The sequence below is a fragment of the Uloborus diversus genome, chromosome 8 (genome assembly GCF_026930045.1).
Source record: "Uloborus diversus isolate 005 chromosome 8, Udiv.v.3.1, whole genome shotgun sequence".
NCBI classification, from domain to species: Eukaryota; Metazoa; Arthropoda; class Arachnida; order Araneae; family Uloboridae; genus Uloborus; species Uloborus diversus.
This window is the reverse complement of record NC_072738.1, coordinates 160,535,799-160,544,132: the sequence shown is the minus strand read 5'-3', so window position 1 is coordinate 160,544,132 and position 8,334 is coordinate 160,535,799. Positions and strand designations below refer to the sequence as shown.

Genomic DNA, 8,334 nt, shown 5'->3' with positions numbered 1-8,334 from the left:
ATTCAGTGTCAATTACTTTCAAACAATTGCGAACAAACAAGTTCATAAATTCACATCCTCTTCGCCATTGAGTCGAAAATGGCTATCTGTTTGTCATAAAAAGACACACGCGACAATAAAACATGAGTTAAACGGTTTCGGACATGCCGAAGCGACACCTGGTTGAGAGGTCTTAACACACGAGCCGACATTGCAGTAAACAGATTTTGACACGTCCGTTGTAAATCGCTTTTTACACAAAGGCTTAGTTTAAAAGTCGCCGACAGTTGAAATCGAGTGGGAGTGTGATTTTTGTCGCCGGGATTTCTTTTTGATTTTCAGCGTCGTGATGTTTGGGTTGGTAAGAAAAATGCCCAGGAAGTTCAATGGCAACAGTATTTATCGCTTCTTTAATCAGTTATTCTCGTCCAATATAAAAGAACAGACTTAACGGCAGTTCAGCACTCTGATTTTCATCCCTTGAAGCTCTTTGAAGCAGCATATCGGTAAGCATTATGTATTTTTTTACTACTAGGGATACCCGCACGGTTTTGACAGTAGTAGAAAAGGTCATTTGGTTCGCCTGTATATTTACAAATAGTGGATGATGAATTTCTCGCCAATTTGCTATGTTCATTTGCACACCCATGTTATGGTTCCACGTTATGATAATTTGGTAATTAACTCGACCATGTTATGGTAATTCACTCGTCCATGTTATGTAAAATGTTCTTAAAACTGGAATAGAAAAGAACAAAATTTAATTTTCAAAAAATCGCTTCGAGATGCACTCTCCCAAGCTGCAAACTAATTTTGTGCCAAATCTCTTGAAAATCGCCCGAATAGTCTAGGCGTTATGCGCGTCACAATGATCCAGACGCGCACAGAGAGACTTTCAGCTTTATTATTTGTAAAGATAATCTTACTGATCTTACTGTGTGTATTTTTGAATATGGTTTCTACCCAAAGAGAGAGAGAGAGAGAGAGACGGATTTACAGGTTTGGCAGTCCATTGCAATGCCTTTTTGGGGGCCCCTTTGTCTATCACAGAACTATGCAAAACATTTTTCTTGCCCCAAAACAAAGGAAGGTTTTTTTTTTTTACCATTTGTACTGGTTATCTCCCTTTTTTTTTATTTAGCCACTTACACGCCCTTATACATCGCAGTTTGCTTCTCACTGCCTCATATGTTCCCGCGTTCTAATTCACCATATTCATTTTTTTTATTTTTTTTTATAGATCTCAGGTCTTCAAAAACTCTGATTTGCAAACCAATATCTTGTTTGTCTTCTCACATATGCATATTTTTATTTCCGGCTACTAAAATGTTGAGATATCTATGTAAGAGTGTACATTTCAATCACCTTGAAACTTTTATTCCACTTTCACAGCTTCACTACTTTTTCCAAAGCCAATGATCGAGTAACGCTCCTGACGTCATTAACAATGAAACTCGCGCCACTGCATGATCATTTTTATAATATGTTTTGGTAATGCTTGACATGCAGTGAAAGGCTTTATTGTGACAAGGCTGAACTCGATCCGGTCACTTAACTGTTTTACTGGTAAGACTGTCCTTTCAGGGGGATGAAGAAACGAAAAAGTAATCAATAATAAACGCTATCTTCTGGAATTTAAGCTGTTGTCACTTATTCACTGATCGAGTACGCTGACGTCACCAATAATAAAACTCGCGCCATAGCATGATAATTTGCTAATATTTTCTGGCAATGCTGGACATGCAGGGAAATGCTTTATTTGAACAAGGCTAAACTGGATCCGGTCACTTAACTGTTTAACAGGTAAGATTGTAATTTTAGGAGAATTGAAAAACGAAAAATCGGTCCACAATGAACGCTGACTACTGGAATTTAGGGTTAATCCACTGGAGTTAGGGTTACTATTTCAGCGATCAAAATATCACCAAACAGAAAATGGCTTCGCTCAAATGTAGAAGCAATTGTCACCCGTTATATTTTGGCGGGCGATTTTCTAGTTTCTTAATAACCGTAAATGTTTTGAAATGCTTCCACTGTAACGCAAAACTTAGATGTGAAAATGTTGGAAGCGAAGCTATCTTCTAGATTTCCTTCACTTTCTGATTAAAAACTCTAGACATGTCTTTAAAAGTGGAAAAATTGGCTTTGATGTCTGACTACAGGGTTTCAAATTTGCAACACGTATTCTTAATTTCACATGAATTTGATTGGATGTCGAGCATTGCTAAATAAAATTATACATTTTTTTTTCAGTCTTTTATTCAACACTAGTGGTACCCGCACGGCTTTGCCCGTAATAGAAAAATTAAAAGATCTTTTGGTTCGCCTGTATATTTACAAATAATGTATGGTGAATTTTCTCGCCAATTGGCTTGTACCCATGTTACGGTTGCACGTTATGATAATTTTGTATCTCGCCAATTGGCTTGTACCCATGCTACGGTTCCATGTTATGATTATTTCGTAATTTACTCGTCCATTTTATGAAAATTTTGTTCTTAAAATTGGAATAGAAAAAGAACCACATCGAATTTTCGAAAAATCGCTTCGAGGGGCACACCCCCATGCTACAAACTAACTTTGTTCCAAATTTCATGAAAATCGGTCGAACGGTCTAGGCGATAGGCGCGTCACAGAGATCCGGACAGACAGAGGGACTTTCAGCTTTATTATCTTCTTCTTTACTAATAATAAAGCAGAAAGTCTCTCTGTCCGGAGGATGTCTGGATGTCTGGATGTCTGTAGGATGTCTGTAGGATGTCTGTGACGCGCATAGCGCTTAAACCGTTCGGCCGATTTTCATGAAATTTGGCACAAAGTTAGTATGTAGCATTGGGGTGTGCACCTCGAAGCGATTTTTCGAAAATTCGATGTGGTTCTTTTTTTATTCCAATTTTAAGAAAAAAAGTATCATAAATTACGAAATTATCGTAACGTGGAACCGTAACATGGGCACAAGCTAATTGGCGAGATACGAAATTATCATAACGTGGAACCGTAATGTCGGTACAAGCCAACTGGCGAGAAAATTCACTATACATTATTTCTAAATATACAGGCGAACCAAAAGACCTTTTGATTTTTCTATTGCGGGCGAAGCCGTGCGGGTACCACTAGTTACTAATAATAAAGCTGAAAGTCTCTCTGTCCGGAGGATGTCTGGATGTCTGGATATCTGTAGGATGTCTGTGGGATGTCTGTGACGCGCATAACGCCTAAACCGTTCGGCCGATTTTCATGAAATTTGGCACAAAGTTAGTATGTAGCATGGGGGTGTGCACCTCGAAGCGATTTTTCAAAAATTCGATGTGGTTCTTTTTTTATTCCAATTTTAAGAAAAAAAGTATCATAAATTACGAAATTATCGTAACGTGGAACCGTAGCATGGGCACAAGCTAATTGGCGAGATACGAAATTATCATAACGTGGAACCGTAATGTCGGTACAAGCCAACTGGCGAGAAAATTCACTATACATTATTTCTAAATATACAGGCGAACCAAAAGACCTTTTGATTTTTCTATTGCGGGCGAAGCCGTGCGGGTACCACTAGTTACTAATAATAAAGCTGAAAGTCTCTCTGTCCGGAGGATGTCTGGATGTCTGGATATCTGTAGGATGTCTGTGACGCGCATAACGCCTAAACCGTTCGGCCGATTTTCATGAAATTTGGCACAAAGTTAGTATGTAGCATGGGGGTGTGCACCTCGAAGCGATTTTTCGAAAATTCGATGTGGTTCTTTTTTTATTCCAATTTTAAGAAAAAAACTATTATAAATTACGAAAGTGGAACCGTAACATGGGCACAAGCCAATTGGCGAGATACGAAATTATCATAACGTGGAACTATAACGTCTTTACAAGCCAATTGACGAGAAAATTCACCATACATTATTTGTAAATATACAGGCGAACCAAAAGACCTTTAATTTTTCTATTACGGGCGAAGCCGTGTGGGTGCCACTAGTTAGTAAAGATAAAGATAAAGAAGATTTACACATGTATTAATTGTTGCTAATTATGTTTGTGATTAATGCTAGCCTCATTCAATCATTTAGTAACTAAATTGTAACAAAATAGGAGAGAAAGAGAGGGAATTGAAAGGGAGAAGCTTATTTGTTTCAAAATAATAAGAAGAAAAAAATTGAAAGCGAAAAGATTTATTGTTTGTTTACCGCATAAAAGCATTGGTTTACTTCTTAAACAGTCAAGTTTTAGCACAAAGAGTTGTAGTACAGTAAAATTAGGTCAAAAAATGGCCAAACCCAAACATCCAAAAAAAAAAAGGCGAAACCTGTTGCAAATTACTTCTTACCCTTCCAGCAAGAAGAGGTAAAAAGTCCCAGCACTTTGCGCGTCGGGTTTTGGGGGAAGGGGGGGGGACGAAATAATCCTCTATTTAAATAAAAATAATTTCTGTTACGTAAAAAAAATTCTCAAACCTCGCAGAAACCACTCTATAAATAGTAAAATAATAAACTCTGACAGAAAAAAAATTCTAATTAACAGGGGTGGACAGGTTCACGGAGCAGCTTTGAGTCATTGGAATTTTTAAGGCAGTTTTTTCAAGGATTATTTCTTTCCTTTTTGAGGGCTTTTATTCTGGATAGGTACTCCGTCACACTTAAGGGGTGCGCCATCGCTTTTTTTTGGGGGGGGGGGGAACCTGAATTTACATTCTAAAATCAACTATTACAGTGAAGTTCACGAAAAAATTTCCCTGACTTAAATTTTTCCGAAGTACAAAATGTCACACAATGATATGGTAATATCAGAATGATAATTCTAAAAGATCTAAGCGAGCTCAGTAACCAAATTATTTGTGACTGGAGTTATTAAACTGTTTAGAGCGCTGGAAAACCAAAATCCTGTGCAGCATAAAAAAAGTCCAAATTGACCAAAGTTTCCCTGCTTCTTCTTGATTAACTTACTTCAACTTTTCTACAATCTTTTGCCATCACCGTAAGGGGGGACAAACGGAAATTGCCAATAGTGAGACGGGCAATGCTGCAATTCTGCACCCTCTAAGTCGGTTTAGATTCTCATTTGCAAACACCAAGCTACCTCTCTTTTCCGCAGCTGGTTATGTGAATTATGCTAAAGATGCAGACATATACTTGCAACACTATCTGAAACTTTTGAGTACATTATGCGATAAAAAAAATTTGATCACATTAAACATCAGCTAAAACATCAGCTATTCAACGATTTAACGCAGCGACAAATTCAGGTGGTCTAGAACCTGTAGTGATTCAACGATGGAACAACTCTTGATGAGAGCAATGAGCAATACAACAATACAATGCTAAATATTTACACCTTTTTGTCTCTCAGTTTGGAAATTACAATCTGTTTCTAAAGCCCCCAGAAGTTTCTTCCCTCTCAATTTGGTAGTAGTATTGCTCGCTGATGATAAAGTGAGTTGCGATGAGACCTTTAACGTTCGTGTAGTAACATCAAAGGATATTGAAGGCAAACAATTTTGTGGCATTTCTTTGTAAAGGAGGTAAGCAGTTATGTCTTTAGCTTCTGTTACGAGAGTAGTTACAGTCACTCAAAATAATAGCCGAACAAAAATACCATTGCATGGTGTTTGATAACTGAATTAGTTCCTAATTTTTCACAAAAAATAAGTCAGGTGAACTATAATAAAAATGTCATGAACTGATTTTAATAGAATTTGAATTATTGTGTCTTAAGATTTGGTCGGAACCTTGGGGGGGGGGGTTTCTATGCTGCACTATGGTAATGATTTACATGAGAATATTTTTATTTGAAAATGAGAATTATATATAAAAAAAACAGTTTGAACCCTATTCAGAGAGCCTTATATAAATAATAGCTAATGATCGAGTAACCCGCGTGTGTTTCAACAATGAAACTGACATGATAATGTGTTTTTGTTTTTTGGTAATGTTTAACACATGCAAGGAAAAGGCTAAACTGGATCCGGTAAATTAAAAACTGTTTTACGGGTAGTATCATTTCAAGAGAATGAAGAACATGTAACGCTATCTACTGGAATTTAAGGGGGGAGGGGGGGGGGAGAGAGTTTTTATCAAAATATCAGGCAATGATTTAGTTCAAATATTACAAGCACCCGTCACTGGTGACTTTCTAGTTTTAATATAATTGTTGTATAATTTTCAACGATTTAAAATGATTCTACAACCTATTGGTTTTTTCAAAATATTGACGGATCTTCTTTTTGAAATGGGTCAGAAAACGAAGATACAGAGAAATAACACGCCACAAAAGTCATCGTACACTCAAATATTTTCGAATAAATTCATGATTAAAATTGTCATATGCAGTTTTATTAATATTTTTGCATTGTGTTGACCCCTTTAAGTCATTTGGCTTTATTTTTTTGTTTATTTATTCCTTAATATTGTGCTTATTAGTGTAAAATGGCTGGTATTCGTAAAAAAAACCGCAAACACCATTCAAAATTTGAATTTTTTCCCCATAGTAGTGGTAAATTGGTTTGAAATGTCTCTAAATTAGTTAATTTATTTGTTTGTATAGTAAAGTGCTTGATAAAATGCTTTAAAGAAAGGAATCGGACCGAAAACAAGGTAAGAAAAGGTCAACCGGCAAAGTTGACGAAACGTGATCGAAGATTTAAAGTTAAAGAATTTATGAAAAATACACATTTGCGTGCTGTAAACGTTTCTACAGAGTTAAATGAAAAAAAATACATTTAATTGTCACCTAAAGTTGTTCGCCAAGTTCTCTGATTAGCTGGATTAAATGGGACTTCTTCCCGCAGAAATTTTCTTGGTCGTGCGAAAAACAGAAAGCTTACGCTTTTCGTCGCAAAATCAATTATAAATAAGCTAAAAACGTTTTAGAATCACGTCTTACTTACAGATACAAATTAATTCAACATTTTTGGTTAAATTGTTGTATAACTGTAAGTAGAAGAAAAAAAATAGGCACTTAATCTTAAGAACTTTTTTGGATCAATTAATCAGGACGGTGGAGGTTTTCTAGTGTGAGGGTGCATATCAGCATCAGGGACTTGGTAGTTTGTAATTTTTTGATGAAATAATGAATCATGCTGTTCCTTTAAATATTTTAAAAACCAATTTTGAACTCTTAGCCAAAAATTTTGATTATTGAAACAACTTTGTTTTTTTATCAAGATAACGATAAGAAGCACACGGTTTTCAACATTTGCGTCTAGTGCCACGAAAATTGTCCTAAAGTTTAAAAAAATACCCCCTAAATCTCCAGATTTTAACTTAATGTAACGTATTTAGAGATATCTGGAGGCTAGATTACGAAAATAGGGCTTTAAAATGAAAATAGAGCTAGAAACAGTAAGACTCGAAGTGTGGTAGAACACTTACTCAGAAATTACGCAAAAAAAAGGAAAGAAAAAAAAAATGAAATCTATTCCCAGACGTTTAAAAGGTGTCATGAATACTGTATGATATTCTACTAATTAATAACTTAATCAAAAGTTAGATTATTCAATAATATATAGACATTTTATAAAGTGTACGAAGACTTTTGTGAGATAAAATTTCCGGCACTTTTTGGTTTTTGATTTTTAAAAAATTAAGTTTTAATATTTTTTAAAAACTTTTCATGTAATTTTGTTAAAAATAAATCATAGATCTTATAATTAAATACCTATTCCGAAATATTAATGCTAACCAATTGATTGGGGACTATTTCTTTGAAAGTCGTAGGTGTACGAAGACTTTTGGGAGCCACTGTATGTTAATTAAGTTTTATGGTTATTTCCCAATTTAAATTAAATTTATTTGTCAAACATTTGCTTGTATATTATACATATCTACGTCAGAAAAAGTTTGTGACAAAGTTTATATAAATCGGTCTATTTACTTGTGATTTATACTTGTTTATTTCAACTGTCCTATTTATAGGACAGCGGTCCAATATGGAATCTAGGAAAATTAACTACCTCACATATTTATTTATTTTTATTCTTTTTTTAAGCAGCAGTTCATTTGGGTAAATTCCTTTATATAAATTTTGACCCTCCAGCAATATAACTATACAGCAAGAATGAACGGGAATTCCGAATCCAGTTTAATCCTTGTTACGATAAAGCTTTTCCCTGCATTTTTAAACATTACTTAAAAAATATGTTATCATGGCCGTGGAGCGAGTTTCATTGTTGATGAGTTGAAGAGCGTTTTTACTCTTTTATGAAATAGTGATAAACTGAGACAGAGGTTTGAAGAAAAAAAAAGAAATTCTTAATAAATAAATAAAAAAAAAATTAGATATATTATAACAAATAAACATGTGAGGTAGTTAATTTTCCTAAATCTCAATTTTCAACTATATAATAAAGATCGCAAGATAGCTTTGTATGAT

At 35.0% G+C, this 8,334-nt stretch overlaps 1 long non-coding RNA gene across 1 annotated transcript in view; it reads left to right on the top strand.

Annotated features, from left to right (window-relative positions):
- Window positions 1-221: 221 nt before the first annotated feature.
- Window positions 222-8,334, top strand: part of LOC129228166 (uncharacterized) — a 32,749-nt gene continuing 24,636 nt past the window's right edge. The window contains exon 1 of the long non-coding RNA XR_008580897.1: window positions 222-485. This is a non-coding gene — a long non-coding RNA (uncharacterized LOC129228166). The remainder of the gene's footprint in view (window positions 486-8,334) is intronic.